At 41.2% G+C, this 22500-nt stretch overlaps 1 pseudogene; it reads right to left on the bottom strand.

Annotated features, from left to right (window-relative positions):
- Positions 1-22500, bottom strand: part of LOC135091448 (zwei Ig domain protein zig-8-like) — a 116813-nt pseudogene that overhangs the window by 23414 nt on the left and 70899 nt on the right.

Genomic DNA, 22500 nt, shown 5'->3' with positions numbered 1-22500 from the left:
AAGAAGAAGAGGAGGAAGGACAGACTATCTCCCTTGGTGGCGATTCCAGGGAGAGGGAATAATATAGGAGGGATGGAGGAAGGGAAGAGAGGGAGGGAGGGAAAGAAGGGAGGGAGGGAGGGAAAGAAGGGAGGGAGGGAGGGAAACAATGGGAGTAATTGGTTGGTAAAGTACTTCTCATTATTGTTGTTTTGTTGTAATTGTTTTTGTTTGTTACTTGTTTAGGGATTGTCTCTCTCTCTCTCTCTCTCTCTCTCTCTCTCTCTCTCTCTCTCTCTCTCTCTCTCTCTCTCTCTCTCTCTCTCTCTCTCTCTCTCTCTCTCTCTGCTCTGCTTCCCCTTCCTTTTATTTGAATCGTTCGTTGTTACGTTTGTTTTTGTTTTCTTTTTTATTTTCTTTTGCATTTTTCTCTCCCTTATTTTTACTTGCCTGTTTGTTCTCGCTGTTCCTTCTCTTCTTTTTAACATTCGTGCTTTTTCCTTTCTTCCTCGTCCACTATCCCCTTCTCCATCCTCCTCCTCCTCCTCCTCCTTCTCCTTCTCCTCCTCCTCCTCCTCCTCCTCCTCCTCCTCCTCCTCCTCCTCCTCCTCCTCCTCCTCCTCCTCCTCCTCCTCCTCCTCCTCCTCCTCCTCCTCCTCCTCCTCTGAGAAGGAACCAGGTTAAAGGCGACTTGCTGTTGACCCTGGCTTAGTCGACGCCATTACCTCCTCCTCCTCCTCCTCCTCCTCCTCCTCCTCCTCCTCCTCCTCCTCCTCCTCCTCCTCCTCCTCCTCCTCCTCCACACTAGACGCAAAAATCATTCCCCGCTTGACAAAAATTAGATTCTCTTCCCAACACATTAAAAATTCCTGAGTTCTCTCCCCCAAGGTCTAGTCTTCTTATCTCCTCCTCATCCTCTTCCTCCTCCCTCCCTCCTTTCCTCTATAGTCTTCCTCTTCCTCTCCGATAAGAAGAGAATCCTCCATCTTGCAACACCTTACATCACGCATCCGCCATATTTAAAAAAAAAAAAGAAACATTGTGCTTCTTCCTCCTCCTCCTCCTCCTCCTCCTCCTCCTCCTCCTCCTCCTCCTCCTCCTCCTCCTCCTCCTCCTCCTCCTCCTCTTTCCCCTCTTACTTCCACCTTGGTAAAAACTCCACCCCATCTTCTCCTTACTAGCTTCCCTTTCTCTCTCTTTTTCACCCAAACCGTTCCACCTTTCCACCTTCCCCATCTTTTTTCCTTTTTTTCTTTTTTCTTTTTTCTTTTTTTTTTCAGCCTCTTCTCGTCCTCAACTCTCTCCCCTCACCCTCTCCTCTAGACCCCTCCTCTATCTTTTTTTTTCTTTATTTTCTTTCATTTGCGCTTCCTTAACTCTCTTTTCCCTCCGTCATTTTTCCTCCTCCTCCTCCTCCTCCTCCTCCTCCTCCTCCTTTTTTTCGTAATAAACACCATCGCACCCAGATCTTTTTTCCCCCATCTACCTCAATAAAAAAAAAATAAACGAAAGAAGAAAAAACATGAAAAAAAGCGAAATTGTTGAGGCAAACAGTTCAATCTAGACGTCACTGCCCTGCCGGTACTTGGTGTGCAAATAATGACGGACACGAACTCAGATACGAGTACGGATACGGCCAGGGACAGCTGCTTCTTTGTGTCCTTGTTCTTGTGTCTTTGTTCGGCCTGTTTCGCCTCTTGAGTCCTTATTTTTGCGTGTTTGCTTTTTTTTTTTTTTTTCGTTTTTTCTGTTTTCTGTTCGTGTTGTGATTGGAAGTTGAGGAGGAGGAGGAAGAAGAGGAATAAGACGAGGTTGAGGAGCAATACAAAGGAATACAAAGGAAAGCCAAACAGGAGAAGGAGGAGGAGAAGAAAGAAGAGGAGGGTGAGGAGGAGGAGGAGAAGGAGGAGGAGGAGGAGGAGGAAGAGGAGGAAGTTGATGACGACGGCAAGGACTAGAAGAAGGAGGAAGAGGAGGAAGGAGAAGAAGGAAGAAAAGTTGTCTAAAGCGATACAAGCACATCTTCCTTTACTTTGCCTCCTCCTCCTCCTCCTCCTCCTCCTCCTCCTCCTCCTCCTCCTCCTCCTCCTCCTCCTCCTCGTGGTATTATTGTTCCTTTTTCGTTTTCTCTTTTAGTCACTTTATTTGACACACTTTTGCTTTCAAACACTCGTCACTTACGCTCCTTCACTGCTGCCACTTCCTTTCCGCGCATTTCACCGATACTCCTTCACTTCACCTGCGCATTTTTGCCCTCGAGAACTCCATTTGTACCTTCTCTTTATTCCTGTTTTATTATATTTCATGGTTTTCATTTCTTTTCACTGTTATTGATCCTTCTTGTTTTTCGTTCTACTTTATTTATTTATTTTTCTCGTCTCTCTTTTATTATATTTCGTATTTCAGTTTTGCTCGCGTTTATTGGCACTTTTTTTTCATTTATGGTTTTGTTTTGTTTTTCTTCAATTTGCATATATATTCATACTAATCTGTGGCAGTTCTTACATATGCATACTAATTTATTCTTTTTAGGACCTCGTTTCTTTTTCTCCACACTTATTTATTCTTTTATTATTATTATTTATTTTTCTGTAGCTCCTTTCATACAAATTCATACTAATTCACTCCTATTTGATCCAGTTTTTCCACTTTCATACACTCAGTCGTTCACCCTTGAGCACACTCTTGCTGCACTTCACCCTTCACTCTCCTTCACTTCACTTTGACATTCTCACGCTTTGGCACACTTCCCTCTTATCAGTTCACTATTTGACACACTTCTTTTTTTGATATTTCTTTTATCACGTGTTTTTTTATTCGCTTTTCTTGCTTTCCTGTATCTCTGCTTCATTTATTTATTTATTTTATCTATTTATTTTATCTATTTTTTTATTCTTTTCTTTTTGTGAGGGTGATCGGTCAAGGGCTAAAAAAGTAAAATAATAATAATACTACACGGGAATAAAATAAATGGGAAATAGATGAACGTAATAAAAGCAAAAAATATTATCAAAAAGCCTTTCGTATTTGTACACGTGAAGGAGATGTATGTACTGTCTCTATTTCTGCTCGATTCCCTTGTCTCATTTTGGGGGCACATTTTTCTCCCAGGCGTTCATTGAGTCTAATTTTTTTTGGGGGGTGGGCTTTCTCTCTCTCTCTCTCTCTCTCTCTCTCTCTCTCTCTCTCTCTCTCTCTCTCTCTCTCTCTCTCTCTCTCTCTCTCTCTCTCTCTCTCTCTCTCTCTCTCTCTCTCTCTCTCTCTCTCTCTCTCTCTCTCTCTCTCTCTCTCTCTCTCTCTCTCTCTCTCTCTCTCTCTCTCTCTCTCTCTCTCTCTCTGTCTTCAGTCTTATTTCAGGGTGGGTAGTTTTGTTCTTTCAGTATTTTTTTTTCAGTCTTATTTTAGGGAGACGATTTTGTTCTTTCATTAATTTTGGAAGTCTAATTTTTTTCCCCTCATGTGTTAATTCACTCTAATTTGTTTTCACGCTGACTTTTCCTGTACTTCACTTTTGTGTTACTCTAACTTACGCATGGTTTACTTTTTTTTTTTTTTTGCTTTGTGCACTTTTTCATTACTTGTATGTCCTGTACTGTTTTGTTCTGTACATTATTTATTTGTCCTTTATTGTTCTTACTTCACTCGTGTTTATTTTCAACGTGTCGCCAAGCATTCATACACGTCCTCTGTGCTCCGTCATTTCATACTGTCTCAACTCGTGTGTATAGTAAATGGTGAGGGACAGCTACCCTTCAGCACTCCGCCATGCCCGTCACTCCGCGCCGCTAAGTAGTTCCTAGTACTCTCCGCGCCGTCCTCTGCCTTCTAAAAATAACAAAACTCATTCCCAGTAACCTTTTTTTTGGACTCTTCCGCGTCGACTAGTGTGTGTGTGAGTGTGTGTGTGTGTGTGTGTGCGCGCGAGCGTGCGGTCTCTTCTCAAATAACGTACGTACATTTGTCTTCCGCTTCTCGAAGTAGTTCCTTGCTTACACTGTGGCTTCAAAGTGAGTGAGTGTGTGTGTGTGTGTGTGTGTGTGTGTGTGTGTGTGTGTGTGTAGGTTCTTGTTGGATGCTGAGTACATAGGTTTTAGTGTGTGTGTGTGTGTGTGTGTGTGTGTGTGTGTGTGTGTGTGTGTGTGAGCCAGGCGTTGCAGTGTGTGGCTCCCGTTGGATGCTCAGTGACGTGGATAAACAGAGGTCTCGCTCTTACTCCCTGCGGTTCATTTAGCTTCGAGCGGAGATGGAAAGGCCGCGTCGCTATCCTTTTATGCTCCTTTTCCCCGCGCCCTTTTTTTATCCTTGAGCGAGGGGCGTGACGGGAGGAGAGAGAAGGAAGTGAGAAGACGGGGAAGAGGAAAAAGGAAGAGAAAGGGAAGAGGGAGCGACGAGGGAGACTTAAGAAAAAAAAAGGGAAGGAAGGAAAAAGGGAGGGAGGAGAGGAAGGGAAAGAAAAACAGGAAGAGTAAAGACGATGAAAGGAGAAAAGGAAGAGGAAGTGAAGGGGGAGTGACGAGGGAGACTCAGGAGGAAAGGGAAGGAAAAGAAAGAAAAGAGGAGATGAGGAAGGGGAAAAAGGAAGAGAAACGAGGGGAATTTAAAAACGAAAGGGAAAAGAAAGAAAGAAATGAAAAAGGCAATGAGGGATGGAAGAGTTTGGTAGAAGGATGGAAGGGAAACGAGGAAAAGAAAATGGAGTGACTTAAGAAAGTATAAGGAGGTGATGTGAAGGAAATGAAGGACTGAAATAGAAAAAGACGATCAGAAATGGAACTTAGATAGAAGAAGAAATAGAAGGGAAAGAGAAAGGAGAATAAAAATAGAAAACACGAGGAAGAGAATATCTATAAAAATTCAAGTAAGAAGGAAAAAGAAGAGGTGATTAGGAATAAAAATAGATATAGAAAGAAAGAAATAGATGGGAAAACAAAATAATCGCAAAGAAAACGAAGAAAGAGTTGAGAAAGATTTTATGAGAAGATGCGAAGCAAAGAATAAATAGGAAGGAATGATGGGAGTGGGAAGAGTGGAAGAAAAAAAACGAGGAAGAAGAGGAGACAGAGAAGTTGGGCAAGACTCAGGAAGATGGGAGGAGAAGAGGACCCGCAGGAAGGAAGGAAGGAGGTGAGTGGGCAGAATAAGAGGAGGAGGAAAGGGAGGGAAGGAGAGAGGAGCGAAATGGAATGACTCAGGAAGACAGGAGGAGGAGATGAGACGTAAAAGAAAGAAGGTAAAAAGAGAACAGGAGGAGGAAGGGAGAGGTGAAAGAAGGGAGAGTGAGATAAGGAAGGGAGATGACTCAGGAAGAAGAGAAGGAGGAGGAGGAGGAGAGGAGATACGAAGGAAACGAAAGGTGAAAGAGAAGAACAGGAGAAGAAAGAGTAAAAGGAGGAGGAAGAAATGAGAGATGAGAGGAGGAAGTGGAATGACTCAGCAAGACAGGAGGAGGAGAGGAGACAAGAAGGAAAGAAGGTAAAAGAGAAGAACAGGAATAGGAAGAATAAAAAGGAGGAGGATGGGAGAGGAGAGAGGAGGGAGAGGGAGGGTGAGAGGAGCGAGTGGGTGATGGATCGCTGGGCAGACACGAGGAGACCTGTTAAGAGCATTTGATGGTGATTAATGTCTCGAGGGAGGGGGTAGGAAGAGAGCGAAGGAGGGGGAGGAGTCCGCATGGGGGGCGAGGGGGTTCAGGTGAGCGGCAGACAGGTACAAAATGGGCGCCTAGGAAACTGAGGAAAGATGGGTCAGTCATCTTCCACGTGGCCGCTCAGGTGAGGCTCCGGTTACTAATGATGCGCCAAAAATACTGGAGGTAAAACAGAGAAGGCTATTGTGGCGTCCTGCTGTTGTGCTCCTCTCCGTGTCCTTGTCCGTGGGTGATGAGTGGACCTTCAGGGAGTGTGGTGGTGATGCGTAAGTGTGTCAGTGAGTGGGGCTTGAAGTTTTTATTTGTTTATTCATATTTTATTGCTTGCCGTTTAAAAGAGGTAGCGTAAAGTAAAGTTAATGAAGATAAATAAGTTAAAGGTGTGCAAATAAGATAAAACTAAGGAAAATAATAAAATAAAGCTTGTAAAGAAATGCGATGAACTGATAAAAATAAGGGAAAAATTAACAAGACTAGCAAAAAATAAGATAAAAACTAACAAAACTGAACGAAAATAACATGATAGAACTAACGAAAACAAAAGAAAAGAAAAAAATAAAAATAACAAAGCTAACAAAAATAACAAAAAAATAACAAAAAAGAAAAAAAACACGGTAAAACTAACAAAAAAAAAAGTAAAAAAAAAAATACGCCTCTCCGCTCTTGTTAGGTCCGTATCCCGGGTGAATCTGAATCAATTAACACACGGAAGAGCGAGGAAATAGCAAACGGTGGGAACTAAACATCCAAGGCACACCCCACCACTTTGCCTCTTCCTGCTTTTATTTTATTAGAGTTTTAGATCATGTACGCACCTCCAAGTAAAAAAAGAATAAATAAAAGTAAATAAACAGACACGCCAAGGTACGACTTAACACTTTGCTGCTCCTCTGTCTTTTTAATTAAGAGCAGAGAGAGAGAGAGAGAGAGAGAGAGAGAGAGAGAGAGAGAGAGAGAGAGAGACCGTGTCAAGGTTCTCGTCACCACTTTGCTCACCTCCGTATCGTTGTCCTTCGAGAGCTCAGAACAGACCAGAACAGACCACAACAGAGCAAGACAGACCAGAACAGACCAGGATAGACCAGAACAGACCAAGACAGACCAGAACAGACGAAGACAGAACAAGACAGACCAGAACAGACCAAGACAGACCAGAACAGACGAAGACAGAACAAGACAGACCAGAACAGACGAAGACAGACCAGAACAGACGAAGACAGAACAAGACAGACCAGAACAGACCAAGAAAGACTAGAACAGACGAAGACAGAACAAGACAGACCAGAACAGACCAAGACAGACCAGAACAGACCAAGACAGAACAAGACAGACCAGAACAGACCAAGACAAACCAGAACAGACGAAGACAGAGCAAGACAGACCAGAACAAAGACAGACCAAGACGGACCAGAACAGACCAAGGACAGACGAGAAGAGGAAAACAGACCAAGACAGACCAGAAAAGACCAAGACAGACCAAGAACGACCAGAACAGACTAAAACACACCAGGATAGACTAGGAGAGAGTGAGACAGCAGCACAGAGCGAGCTAGCAGGTGGCCACAGTTTACCTTCCATCAGGCTCCCCAGGTGGACAGTAATGCAATCAATCAGCCCGGAAAGGAAGATGAACGGGGATGGGTGGTGCGTCACGTGCCCGCCCGCAGGCCCGCACACTCGTGGCAACAGTGACGCCACCACTACCACCACCATCACCACCGGAAAGTCGTGTTCAGATAGCAATAGTTAAATGTGGAGGGAAAAAAGTCGCTAATCTCTCTCTCTCTCTCTCTCTCTCTCTCTCTCTCTCTCTCTCTCTCTCTCTCTCTCTCTCTCTCTCTCTCTCTCTCTCTCTCTCTCTCTCTCTCTCTCTCTCTCTCTCTCTCTCTCTCTCTCTCTCTCTCTCTCTCTCTCTCTCTCTCTCTCTCTCTCCTTCTGGACGTGCCAGGTAATCGAGGCAAACCTGGAACACCTGTGACACGTGGTGGTTGGGATTGTGACTGACCGATAATCCTCTTTAAGTGTTTTGTGGGTTTTTAGGTTTATTTGTCCATATATCCATTCCAGCCGTATGTTTCAGCCGTCATGATAGTTTTTGCTTTGAGTTTCAGATTTGTCAACATTCCCGCTGTGTTCCAGATCTCGTGAGCTTCCAATTACTAGGTTTTAAAGTTCATAGCCTTTTATGTGTGTCCCAGTCAATGTTATCGTCTCACTGTTTTGAATTTCTCGATCTTCCGGATGTGTTTCGAACCTCACGACCTCCCAGTGTTTCAGATTTCGACCTTCCAGTGCTTCAAGTCTCGACCTTCCAGTGTTCCAGATTTTGACCTTCCAGTGCTTCAAATCTCGATCTTCCAGTGTTTCAGATTTCGACCTACCAGTGCTTCAAATCTCGACCTCCCAGTGTTTCAGATTTCGACCTTCCAGTGCTTCAGATCTCGACCTTCCAGTGTTTCAGATTTTGACCTTCCAGTGCTTCAAATCTCGACCTCCCAGTGTTTCAGATTTCGACCTTCCAGTGCTTCAGATCTCGACCTTCCAGTGTTTCAGATTTCGACCTTCCAGTGCTTCAAATCTCGACCTCCCAGTGTTTCAGATTTCGACCTTCCAGTACTTCAAATCTCGACCTCCCAGTGTTTCAGATTTCGACCTTCCAGTGCTTCAAATCTCGACCTTCCAGTGTTTCAGATTTCGACCTTCCAGTGCTTCAAATCTCGACCTCCCAGTGTTTCAGATTTCGACCTTCCAGTGCTTCAAATCTCGACCTTCCAGTGTTTCAGATTTCGACCTTCCAGTGCTTCAAATCTCGACCTTCCAGTGTTTCAGATTTCGACCTTCCAGTGCTTCAAATCTCGACCTCCCAGTGTTTCAGATTTCGACCTTCCAGTGCTTCAAATCTCGACCTTCCAGTGTTTCAGATTTCGACCTTCCAGTGCTTCAAATTTCGACCTCCCAGTGTTTCAGATTTTGACCTTCCAGTGCTTCAGATCTCGACCTTCCAATGTTTCAGACCTCATCACCTTCTTTTCTGTGTATTCATCTTTCTCATTGACATACAACACGCTCGCTTTTGTTTATTTCCTGCTCAGCCTTTACATCCGCTTCTGTGAAAAACGTGATGCAGTAATGCGTTGTGCAAAGATCATTAGAAGTCTCTCTCTCTCTCTCTCTCTCTCTCTCTCTCTCTCTCTCTCTCTCTCTCTCTCTCTCTCTCTCTCTCTCTCTCTCTCTCTCTCTCTCTCTCTCTCTCTCTCTCTCTCTCTCTCTCTCTCTCTCTCTCTCTCTCTCTCTCTCTCAATTCTCATCGAGTGATTTAATAATGAGCATACAACGACTCGTGCAAGTATCTCCTCCAGCCTCACTGAAAAGATTCGTAGAGTTTTTTTATATATAGCAGTGATTATAAGATTCAGTACAGGTATTATAATCAACATTCTCGTGGGAATAGCTTCGCATAACACTGTGTATAATCACTGCACCGGGAAACGACGTAATATATTCAGGCCATTATGCTGTTTTGTGAGATCAGTACAGTAATTACCCCCTGAGCATCTAGAGTCTCTTAGGAGGATATCATTACAGATTTCGTATAATCACTACAGCAAGAAGTTAGTAACGAGGTATTAGAATCATGGTGCGCGTTGAATTGCGTTTTGTGAATGAGTGGGATTAAATGGAAATGAGCTTAACTTTTTTTTTCTAACACCGGTAAACGAATCCAAATGTTAATCAGCGGCAGTGAACATAACAACTCGCTTCAGAAGAGGACTAAATTAGACATTCGTAATAGAAAAGGCGCCATTCCCGTAACACAACACATTGCAGTAAACAAATAACAAGGTAAAGGAAATTAATACTGCCTACCGCTGCCTATCTCGAGTACTTTAACTTTTCATATACAAACTCTCTCTCTCTCTCTCTCTCTCTCTCTCTCTCTCTCTCTCTCTCTCTCTCTCTCTCTCTCTCTCTCTCTCTCTCTCTCTCTCTCTCTCTCTCTCTCTCTCTCTCCCCCACTTACGTCAAAAAAAAGAGATATGGTATTTGCAACTCATATTTCGTCGACTCTCATCCATTAATCGCTCTCTACGGCGCTACAGGGAAAATATGTATTAAAAAAACTCCCCGGGATACTCAACTCATATTTCACTTACTTCTCCCGCCGTACATTCCTTGCTTCCCCCTCATAAATAAGAATACGCCACGAGCCACGAGCCACGAGCCACGGACCGCAGATCTGGGCGCTCGATCCTCCTATTCGTTTCATCCTCACATTTTCATTACGCCCCGATTCCCGCGATTAAAGGAGGAACTAAAATGAAAAGTATATCCGCTTGATTTTTACCATAACATGTAGATTAATTTGAAGGCCCAGGTATTTGAAATTTGGAACACGTAGGAGAGTGGTACTTCAGGTGAATGCTTGCACTGAAAACTCACTGGGAGAAAAATGGCTCAGGGAGGATTATCTTTGTCGGTGAATAGAGGGATTACAGGTGTTAAAGTGAGCAGGTGGCGAGGGGAAGGTGTTGGCTGGGAGGTAACGTGGGTCTGTAGCGTCATCTGGGAAAGAGAGAGGTGGGTGGCTGTCAAGAGCAATGCAAGTACGTAACGTTACCTGTAGAAAGGGGGAGGAAGCTGTCAGGAGCCATGTAAGTTTGTAATGTTACCTGTAGAAAAGGGAAAGTTGGTAGGGGAGTGAGTGTTAGGGTTTACTTGAATCTGTGCAGAGGAAAGATGAATGTCAGGGTAACGTTTGTATTGCCTGTATTAGAGGGAAGGTTATATGAGTAGTGGATGTAATGTTACCTGTAGAAAAGAGAGGATTTTAAGAGAAGTGAGTGTCAGGTTAACGTGAATCTTTATTGTCACCTGTATATGTAACATTGCCTGCATGATGGAGAAGGTTGGAAGAGAAGTGGGTGCTTGGGTGACGTGAGTTTAGTATTGGCTGTATAAAGGGAAGGTGGCTGTCAGGGGTAAGGTTCTCTTGTACAGGTGGAAAGGCAGGAGGTGGTGGCAACTTACAAATATTATTAATTTTCATGTGTGTGTGTTACGTGAATGTTTACATAAAGTGTTTGGTGTAAATGTACATGAAAAGTTTCTCTCCTCTCCTGCCTCTCTTCCATGTACACCTCTAACCTACCTCCTTCGTAATCCCTTTCTCTCAGTTTCCCTTACCTTTCCCTCTTCCCTCCCTCCTAATTTTTTTACCGCCCTGTACACTCCTTTCCCTCATATGTTACGCTCTACAAACCATTGTTTCTTTTATATTTCCTTGAACAAATAACAAGAATACTTGTTTCGTTTATAATTTTTATATATTATAGCTAGCTGGATTTTTTTTTTTTTTTTTTTTTTCGTCGTCGTTCATGAGGCAGCCAAGTGAAGCTCAGGTGAGCGACACGTCAAGGTGGTGCGGTGGCGTTGATAATGAGGACAAGGTGAAGGAGTGTGAAGGCGTAGTGGAAGTAAAGACGCTGATGGTGGTGATGGTGATGTAACGAGGTGGTGATAATGATCTCTCAAAGTGTCGGCGATAAAGATGTGATAAATTGAAGGCAGCTCTGTCAAAGGAAGTGGAGACAGCTGGGGTGGTGATAGTGATAAGATAAGAGGAAGCCACGAAGGGACCCGATAGGTGTAATTAGATTCCAGGTGTGATAATTACTCTCAGGCGACAGGTAGATTCGTCCCCGTGACCTCCCAGCGCCAGGATACTCGCCATGGTCGACAGGTGAAAAATTAACATGTGAAAAATGGTTGAAAAATTGTTTGACGAGGAGGAAGAAAAAAGTCATCGTGGACAAAACCTTTATAACCCCAAGCGACATTTAAAGGTCATACATGAAGTGGAATAATAATGAAGGCAAAGATGAAACAAAAAAACAAAAAAAAGTGAAATGTGGCTAGAATTGTGAGTTAACACCGGGGGAAAAATAAGCTAGAATTTTGAGTTTGCAGATGAAAAAAAGGAAGTATTGAATTCAGAGGTTACGAGGTTACGAATGTGACAAAAAATATTAAAAAGTTGAAATATACGTCAAATTCTGATTTTAACGTTAGGAGATAGAAAAAATAGATTTATGATTTGCTAAAAGAGAAATACGCCACAAAATACATAAATAAATTAAATAAAGTAGAAAAGCAAAACCGAACTCCGAGCTTAGTAATGAAAAGAATAAGATATGATTCTGAGATTTAACCAAGAGAGTAGTAGTTCATTAGAGGCCTATTTTAGAGACCCACTTGAGAGAGACCCACTCGTAAGACACCGATGACATTTAAAGGTCCTACTCCGCCACCTGGAATACCTGCATGGGTGACTCTTCCGACTCGTTAAGACTGAAAAGAAAGCCACCGACGACCCTGACAGCGGATAACTCACTTTTAAAGGTCAGCTGTCAGGCGGCTCAATAACACGAACTTCCTGACTCCCCGCCGCGCTGAGACGAGGGACGAGGTGACGTGACCCGGACACTGCATGGGTAATTGCGTAACGTCCTAATGCAGGGATTGAAGAGCGACGTCAGTGGACGGTAATGGTGTGAGATGGACGAGGGTCATGGCCAAGTGGAAAGAGCGGAAGATCAGAGCCACCAGGAGCCAGTGACCTTCCAGTGCGAGGCGAGACTGATTGACTTAACATGACGCAGGACAAAGTGACTCGAGGGTTCATTAATTCCCCCGCGACCAGGTGACTAATGGACCGCCACACTCGCCAGGTAAACCAGCACACTGACTCACGCACTCAACTGACTCAACCGCCAATTAAGTTTGCACAAGTAAAGGAGAGAAAAAGAAACTTGCGACTAACTGGTTTAATGAACTTGAGAAGGGAAAGAGAAAGAGAAAACTAAAGGTTCGTATTGAATCAGCAGTGGCGGACATGTGGACAAAGAAGAGAGAAAACGAAGAGAAATGATTTATTGATTCCCCGCCACCAACGATGAGGTAGACGAGGAATGTGAAAAATTAACAAAAGCTTCTCACTGACGAACCAAAAAGTAAATGAACGAAGAATGAATGGAAAAAGAAAAAAATGCCAATAGCTTTTCATCGACTCAGCGGGAACGAACGAGTAAATGTGAAATACTGAGGAAAAGAACAAACAGCGCGACTTATCCGATCACGGCGAACGACCCGAGGACAAAGAATGAAGTAAATAAGTAAATGAAATGGAGACTCAATGGACTTAACCAACGAGCAAAACAGTGAACGCAAGCTCTTGATCAACTCACCAGCAACGAAGAGAACTCAGTGTTATACAGAACATACATAATATCGGTATAACACTGAATTCTTAACGGTGGTAATGACTGCAGTACCCTACGCTGCGCTGTTACAACACGGCTTAGTAGGAAGTGAACGAGAGAGCGGAAATTCATTATTATAGTATAACATAAGACGTTATAGGGTATGGTGGTATAACTACTGTCAATACACTATAATATTTAACACTATACTGCTACAGCACGACCCACTCACTGACAAGGAAGTGAAGATGTGAAGAAACAATGTAGCATGGGGCATTCATTATGTTGCACGTATTTAGTGTTGATAATACTAATGACAATGTAGAAGCAATATAACATTGGGAATTATAATGTAGTTAATGTTGGAATATTAATTAAAATATAGAAACAAAATAACATTGAGTATTCATTACACTTTATGCATTTTATGTTGGTAAAACTAATGACAGTATAGAAACTATATAACATAGAGCATATTGTATTTAATATTGGTAATACCACTGACGACACCCTACAGTACAGTCACAACACGACGTAGAACAAGGAAACGAACTAAACCTAGGACATTATAAAGTATCCAATGTTGGTATTAGTACTAACAATACCCTTCAGTGCCCTTCACTACTTAGAACAAGGAAACAAACAAAAGATAGACACCAACACGTGCACAAGAACAGGAAACAAACTTAAGGTAAACAACACGTGCACAAGAATAAGGAAACGAACTAAAAATGACAAAACGTACCCAAGAACAAGGAAACAACTAAACATAAACCCAAGGAAGTGCACAAGAACAAGGAAACAAACTGAAAATAAACACCAATTCTTGCACAGAGGCTCCTTAATGACTCACCAACAACGGAGAGGTGGACGAAGTGGCTCATGGGCGGCGTGGTGGAGATCTGACACACGTACATGCCGTTGTCTCGCTCCTGCAGATAGTACACCATGAGCAGCCAGTCCTCGGAGCCCTGGGAGTGGCGCGCGGAGAAGCGGGCGTCTGACGTGTAAGTGAAGCGGCCCACAGTCAGCAGGTGTGTATCCCGGTGCCGGATCCATGACACCTGCCGGGGAATGTGGAGGAGTTAAGAGACCGTGAATAGAAGTGGAAATGGAAATGGCGAAAGGGATAAAGGAACGTGAATTGAAATGGAAATAGAAGTGGAAATGGGAAATGAAGTAAAGACCGTGAATGGAAATGAAAATGGGAATAGAAAATGAGATAAAGGAACGTGAGTAATAATGGGAATAGAAGTGGAGGATGTTAGAAAAGACCGTGAATAGAAGTAGAAATAGGTGTGGGAAGTGAGATAAAGAGAACGCGGATGGAAATGGGAAAATTAAGGAAAAGGAAGCGAATAAAAGTGGAAATAGAAAACGAAATACAAATGGAAAAGGAAAAGGAAATATGAGAAGACTGATAATAAAAGTGGAACAGAATAAAAGAGACTGAATAAAAATAAAAAAAAAGAGAAAAGGTCATGAACAAAAATGGAAAAGGAAATAAAAGACCGTAAATAAAAATGGAAAAAAATAAATAAAAAATGGAAAGGCAAAAACAAAGACTGAATAAAAATAGAAAATAAAAAATATTACTAATAAAAAGATAGGAAACAGTAAAGCATTTCACCGGAGAGAGAGAGAGAGAGAGAGAGAGAGAGAGAGAGAGAGAGAGAGAGAGAGAGAGAGAGAGAGAGAGAGAGAGGCAAATGTACAGAATTATATGAAACCTGAGAAATACTTTGATGTAATACTGGCACCATAAAAACAGAGACACACAGGTGAAATACGCGCCATCAGACAGGTGTGAAGTGATGCAGGTGTGAATTTTAACAGTGAAGTGAAAGATGAGCCGATTAGGAGAGTTGAAATAATGGAGGAAAAGATGCAGGTGATTATCCCCGTGCTTGCTGCCTGACACCTGAGGGAGGGAGGGAGACAGGTGAGGTGTTGTCAATACTCAGGTAAAAGGTAAAAAAATAGTGAGGAAAGTAAATGGCATACAGGTGTTTCATGATGCCTGGAAAATAATAAATGCCAAGGCGGAAATTAAAGGGAGACGAGAATGAGGTGATGCGTGAAATAAATCATTAAAAAAAGAAGTGTAATGAAACGTGGATAATTATTACCTGACGCCTGAGACAAGAGATAAAACTTTTAGAAAGATGTTCCGATTAGATTGTGAAATGAGACATGGAGGACGGATACGTTACGAGAGAGAGAGAGAGAGAGAGAGAGAGAGAGAGAGAGAGAGAGAGAGAGAGAGAGAGAGAGAGAGAGAGAGAGAACCACGCAACGCTACCTCTCCAAGAAACACAAGAACCAATATGGAACACACATCCTTTCACCCACGAGGCAAGAACCCTCCCACCAAGCCACGGGAACCTTAAGTTATGACGGCGCTAAAATGAAGGAGGTAAAGGTGAAAATGATAAGAGAACAAGGTGCTAACAAGTGTGATAACCTGGAGGAGGATGAAGAGGGGGAGGAGGAGGGGCGAGACACGACGTAAACTTGAGGCTAATGGACAGGTAAGGTAGATGGCTGGAAAATCGTTAAGGTAATGAGAAAAGTGGTGAGGTAATAGGTGAGGTGTTGTACAAGATGGGGGAAAGCGTTAAGGGTCGATGAGTTAGGTGGTGGTGGTGATGGTGGTGGCGGTGGGGAGGTGATGAGATAGGTGGGATGAGAAGAAAAGTTCGGGTGTAATACTGTGTAAGTCTCCGCAGTGCCTCGGGGCTGAGTGCTACACCCCGATCCACGCCGGGCTAAAAGGAAAAGTGTTGGGTGGACTTAAAAAATTGGATGAGAAGGATGTATTTAAGAGAGAGAGAGAGAGAGAGAGAGAGAGAGAGAGAGAGAGAGAGAGAGAGAGAGAGAGAGAGAGATCGGAAATTCGAGGAAAGAGAAAACGAAGAGTAAGAAACAAGTACGTGAAAAGAAAGTTACGGATGAAATAGAAAATAGGAGAAGGATCTGGAGGAAGTGTAAGAGAGGGAGAGGAAGAAGAAGAAGAGGAGGAGGAGGAGGAAATAAAAGATTCACACGCTTTAAACTGCACTTAAAAAAACAACAACAACAACAACAAAAGCAAGAAAAACCAACAGCAACAATAGTCATTTATCTTTTTTTTTCCTCCTTTTTTTGTCTTGCATTACAAAAGTTTTCTTCTTCAACATTTCTCTTCCTTCTCTTCCTCATCCTTTTACGCTTCCTTTTTTCTCGTACTGCGCCTTCAGCCACAGACCCTGCTCCTCCTCCTCCTCCTCCTCCTCCTCCTCCTCCTCCTCCTCCTCCTCCTCCTCCTCCTCCTCCTCCTCCTCCTCCTCGCACCACCTAACAACAAACTTCACTCACTAAGATAAATACAGGCAAAGAAAACTCAAGCAGAGAAAAGAAAGAGAATTAAAATACTCTGCCCAGTAGAGAGAGAGAGAGAGAGAGAGAGAGAGAGAGAGAGAGAGAGAGAGAGAGAGAGAGAGAGAGAGAGAGAGAGAGAGACGTGAAGGATTTGTCTTAGCTCACCTCATGCCGGACAAATAGCCAGGGAGGTAAGGAAGAGAGAAGAGGGGAAAGAGAGGAGGAAAAGAAAGAGTGAGAGAAATAAAACGTGGAGGTGAGGGGAGGTCTTAAGTTTCCAAGGGCAGCACCACGCGGCGAGAATTTAATGAGTGAGGAGGATTTTATGGAAAAGGAGCGTGAGAGAGAAAGGAAAAAAAAATCTGAATAAAAGGGAATGAATTTTGGCGGGGGAAATATTAATGTGGGTATTGTAATGAAGACTTGGAATGGAAAGTGGTGCTGTTTTTTTTTTTTTCTTCTTCTTTTTTTACTTTGTGATTGTGTGTGGAAATTTTGAAAAAAAAAAAGAAGTTAATGAAAATAGTGGAAGAATTTGGCTTGAAAAACATAAAATTTTACGCTAAAAGTGCGAGATAGATGCGAGGAATGTATTGAAGACTCGGAAATGGAATATTGTGGTTGAAATTGATGGTACGGAAAAGGGAAAAAAATACGTGAATGAAATTTGTGGTGGTAATAAATGAATTGGATGAGAAAAAGGTAAAAATTGCTGGAAAGGGAATGTAAGAAATGTAATGAAGGTTCAGGGACGGGACGCCTTGGTTCGTTGTAGTGTTACGGAAAAAGAATGGGTGAATGAAACTTGTGGAAACTTTGAATTAGATTAGTAAGGAAAAATTAAATTGGCTTGGAAAAAAATATATATATGTGAGAAATGTAGTGAAGATTCAGTGATGGAATACCTTCCCCTATTTTCATGATATGGAAAAGGAAAGAAATGAATCAGACTTGTGGTAATAATGAATTGATTTGAGAAGAAAAAGGTAACGTGTATGGAGAAAAGACAGTTGTGAGAAACATAATGAAGACTTGGTGAAAAATGCCCATGTTTTGTTTTATTTGTATGGAGAAGGAAAGGAATTAATCAAACATGTAGCAATCATGAATGGATATGAAAAGAAAAAGATAAAATTTGCGAGATAAAAATATAAATGTGAGGCATGAAGAATTAAGAATGAAATACTTTGTTTTGTTTTGTTTGTATGGAAAAGGAAAGAAATTAATGAAACTTGTGTTAATAATGAATTAACTGGAAAAGAAAAAAGATAAAATTTGTGGAAAAAAGGATAAATGTAGTAAGACTCAGTGATTAATGTTTTGCTTATATGGAAAAGAAAAGAAATTATGAAAACTTGTGGTAATGATGAATTAGTTTAAAAAGAAAAGAAAAATTGTAATGACTCGGTGATGAATGTCTTACTTTGTTTTCACGATACGGTAATGTGAAAAAAATGCGTGAATAAAACTTGTGTGGAAATAAGAAATGAAGTCGATAACAAAACATAAAATTTGATGGAAAAGGAGAGACAAATTTGAGAAATGTAATGACTCGGAAATGGGGTGCCGTGGTCTATTGTGGTGATGGTATGGAGAAGGGAAAGAGAGAGCTGTGGATAAAAGTGATGGGTGTTTTCAATGAATAAGTTAGTGAATAAAATGGTGAGAAATTCATTGAGGTTTCTGGAATGCCTAGGCGTATTTTTGCTAATGTCGGAAAGAAAAGAAAAACCGTGAATGAAAATGGGAACGGAAAGAAAGGACCATGAAGGAAAAGGGAAGAAAAGATCGTAAATGAAAATGAAAAAGGAAAGAAGACCGGGAGTAAAAATGGAAAAGGAAAGAAGAAAAGACCGTGAATAAAGATGGGAAATGAAAAAAAAAATATGAATGGAAATGGAAAAGGAAAGAAAAGACCGTGAATGAAAATGGAAAAGGGAAAAATGAATAAAAACGAAAAAGAGAAAAATGACTGAATAAAAGGAATGGGAAACAATAAATGATGTGGTCGGAGAGAGAGAGAGAGAGAGAGAGAGAGAGAGAGAGAGAGAGAGAGAGAGAGAGAGAGAGAGAGAGATGGAGGGGGTGGGAAGACAAATGTGAGGAATTACATCAAATCTCATAAATGCTTTGATGTAATATTGGTATTATAGAAACGAGACAAAGAAGTAAAAAGGAAGGAGGAAATGATAAATGATTTTGACGAGAGGAGAGAGAGAGAGAGAGAGAGAGAGAGAGAGAGAGAGAGAGAGAGAGAGAGAGAGAGAGAGAGAGAATGTAAGGAATTATATTAAACCTGAGAAATGCTTTGATGTGATGGTGGTGCTATTGTATTGTGGCGTAGCAAAAACACAGGGTGAAATAGTATATCTTTATTTTACTACCGTTTCCACAGTGAGCCTTCCTCGAAACCTCAGAGAAATAGAGAAATAACGATCTGCTTCATCCTTCCTGTGTTTCCTCGTCCACTAGTGTGTCTAATCTGCGCAGTAGGAGGCGGTATAGAAAGGAACAAAGGAACAAATGTGAAGGAAAGAAGGCAAGTAAGTAATGAACGAGTGAAGGAGAGATTCGATGCTTCATTCTGTGCTGTTTTCTTCCTGCTGTTTTTCTTCCCGCTGCACTCTTCCACTAGTGTGTCTAATCTGTGCAGTTGGAGGTGGCATAGAGGGAAACAAAGGAGCATATGTGAATGGAAGGAAAAGAAAATAAGTAATGGATGAGTAAAATAAAGGTTGCTTCATCTGTCCTGTGTTATCTCGCCATCACAATTGACTAGCGTGTTTAATCTGTGCAGTTGGTGGTGGTGTAGGAAAGCAGCAAAGGAACAAGTGTGAGTGGAAGGAATGCAAGTAAATAGTGAGTGAGGAAAGGAAAGATAATTGTGAGAAGTTCCATACAGTCTCACAATCGCTTCTGTGTTTTTAGCTAATTAATTGAAAAAAGATAAGAACAAGGAATTACTTAAAAAAAAAAAAAAAAGAGAAAGAGATGTGAGTGGTTGAAGGAATGGAAATAAATAAGGAATGAGTGAAGGAATGATTAATGTAACAAATATTATGAAATCTCACAATCGTTTTAGCGTAACTCAGCTAATTCCATGAAAAAAAAGTCAAAAAGGAAAACATAAATAGAAAATATAGGAATAATGAATTAATTTGGCCATGAGAAAAAAAAAGTTCTAGGAAGTGTGAGCGATGCCTTGGTGTATATTTAATTATTTGTTTATTCTCCTTATTTGTGTGGGTAATTTATTAATGAAAGCGCGGCCTTGCCAAATTAGAGGCGTGGCGAGGAGACCAAGTTAATAGTGAAGTGAAAGTGGAATTGTTGGCTGAATCTCGTCTTAATTATCGGTCATTGTGGCATTATTATTATTATTATTATTATTATTATTATTATTATTATTATTATTATTATTATTATTATTATTTGCTTCACGTTTTTATTTTAATTTTGTTCCTCGTTCTCATTTTTTTCTGTGTGTGTGTGTGTGTGTGTGTGTGTGTGTGTGTGTGTGTGTGTGTGTGTGTGTGTGTGTGTGTTTTCTCTCATTTTTGTTTCTTATTCTTGTCTCACTTTTTTTTTTACCCCAGTTTTGTCTTATTGATTTTTTTGTTATAGTTTGACTCTCTCTCTCGCAAAAATTCTGTCAATAAACTATAATATAATAATAATAATAATATCTCTCTCTCTCTCTCTCTCTCTCTCTCTCTCTCTCTCTCTCTCTCTCTCTCTCTCTCTCTCTCTCTCTCTCTCTCTCTCTCTCTCTCTCGTGTTTGTCGTGTTTTCTTATCTTTGTCTAGTCTCTTCTTTTCATTTTAATGTTATTGTCTTCAAGTTTCGTCTTTTTAGTGTGTTGTTTCGTGTCGTGTGTTGTGTCCTTTCATATTTTGAGGCTTGTTTCTTCTTTTTTTTTTTTCGTTTGTTTATTCTTTCCGTCTTCACTCTTGTTGAATATTTAAAGAAGTAGTCCTCGGCCCCCAAGAACACCACTAGCCAGGCTTAAATGTTTATTTCCCTCTTTGAAGTTCTTAAAGTTATAATGAAAAAGAAAAAAAAATGACGCTTAAGAGAAATTAATGAACCGGAAACTTTTCATATTGCAAATCTATTAGAGGGAATTATTGGCATGAACTCTTTTTTGTCTTGTTATATTAATTTTCCATCACCAGCATGAAACTATGGAGTGGTTGAGGCAGAGCGTGAGAGAGAAATGAGGCCCGTTAATTGGTGCTCGCTAAAATTTATCCCTCTGAGTAATGCCGTGTTATGTGTTCGTTAGAAGAATGCCGCCTGTAGCTTGTGTTCCTGATACATGTCGCCTACTACAAGTTCTAGTAGTTTCTCCTCCCCAAAAATGTAGCTACCTGGAAATGCTATCATACCTCGCCCCCCCCCGCCCCTTACAAAAAAAAAAAAAAAATCGTAAGAATTGAGTTCCAAAAAAAAATATCACCTCGTGAAAATGAGAATCCTGAAAAAGTTCCTTCCTAACAACAGCAGCAACAACAATAACAACAACAACAAGCATAGACAATGGCACAAAAAAATTAATTCTGGTAAGTGTATCCATGCTTGCAATATTCTTACACAGGGCTCCTTTGACCACCACGCACGGACATCCATACACACAGACGTACAAACTGGTATGATTATGTAAAAGCAACATTTCTTACAACATCAAATCCTGATAAATGCTGCATTGAAAGAATGTTAACCTCCCTTAAAGTATTAATCCATAAAAAATTCCCTTATCTCCTAAAAGTACCATTCCCTAAAATGACCTTTGCCTATTAACATACCCCGTAAAAGTGCCCTTCCCTAAAGTGACCATCTTCTCGATCATTTATAATAACCTTAGTAAATCTGGGCTAAGTTTCCCTACCTCCCTCCCTCCCATCACTCCCCTGTCCCTTCCTAAAAGTACCGCCTTCCCTAAAGTGACCGTTGTTTTTTAATCCTTGCCCCTTAAAAGTGCCGTTCCCTAAAGTGGCCATTGCCTAAAGATGATCTCCAAAAGTGACCTTCCCTAAAGTGGCCATTGCCTTCAGATGCTCCCTAAAAGTGCCGCTCTGAGCCAGTGACAAAGGTGCGGGGGAGGCGAGGTCACCGTGCGTGTGGCGGCGTGGTGGCGCTGCTCCCCGCGAGGCCTCCACACCCCGGGGAGAATGAAATAAATACAGAATCAAATATAATTCAGACTTTACCAATTAAGGGGAGAGACAGAATTCAGAGTTTACTGATGAGGAGAATGGTTGATTAGTTTTATTGGTTTTAAAAGTAAGGTAGAGTCGAGAGTTTACCATTTAAATATATATTAAGAATTTACCAGTGAAAACAGTAAAAGTTTAATGAAGTTTGCCTATGAATGAATCGGAGCTCTGAGTTTATCAATAAAGTAATTATGAGTTTACCAATGAAAAAAGCTGAGTTTTAGAGTTTACGAATTAAAATAATAAGTTTCAAATTTTACCAGTGAAAATAAAAAGATTGAATAATTTACCAGTGAGAAGAAATGAAGGGATGAGTATACAATAACAGGTAAATAAAGATGAATACTAACCAAACACGCGCCCTTAAACCAAAACTATTCACTCGTGTTACCAATGGAAAAAAAAAAGAAAAGAAAAGAAATGAAGGAATGAATATACTACATAAAATGATTATATACAGAAATAAACAAAAATATATACAAACCAAACACATACACTTAACCAAAACCATTCACTCGAGTTACCAATGAAAAAAAAAAGTGAACGAATGAATATGCAAATAAAAAAAATAATAACACAAATAAATACATACGTAGACAAACAAACGTACAAACACTTACACTTAAACCAAAACCATTCGCTCGTGTTACCAAACTGACTTTCCTCTTGAAGCACCGAAGTCTGAACCACAACAGCAATTCACAGACAATAACATAACTAATACCGCCGAGGCCACAGCAGATTGTATACTTAATGACTCCCAAACGCTCGTACTTATGCAGTGTGGGTTAATTGTGTGGATAGTAAAGGTAATGTTTTCTTTTTATATTTACCTGTGTTATTAGCTAAAGGTTAATGGGGACAGGTGTGTGTGTGTGGAGGGTAGGGAGGGGCAGGTGTGTGCGTCCGTGCGTACGTGTTTGTGTTTACGAGAGGAGGTGCGGAGGTAAATAAAAAGGGAAGGGCGGGAGGGAACGAAAAGTGTAGGTACGTAGGTGGGAATGTAAATGTGAGGGAAAATATGCAAGGGAGATATTGA

Source organism: Scylla paramamosain, chromosome 37, assembly GCF_035594125.1.
Source record: "Scylla paramamosain isolate STU-SP2022 chromosome 37, ASM3559412v1, whole genome shotgun sequence".
NCBI lineage: Eukaryota > Metazoa > Arthropoda > Malacostraca > Decapoda > Portunidae > Scylla > Scylla paramamosain.
The sequence above is the reverse complement of the archived record's forward strand: the minus strand, read 5'-3'. Positions and strand labels throughout refer to the sequence as shown.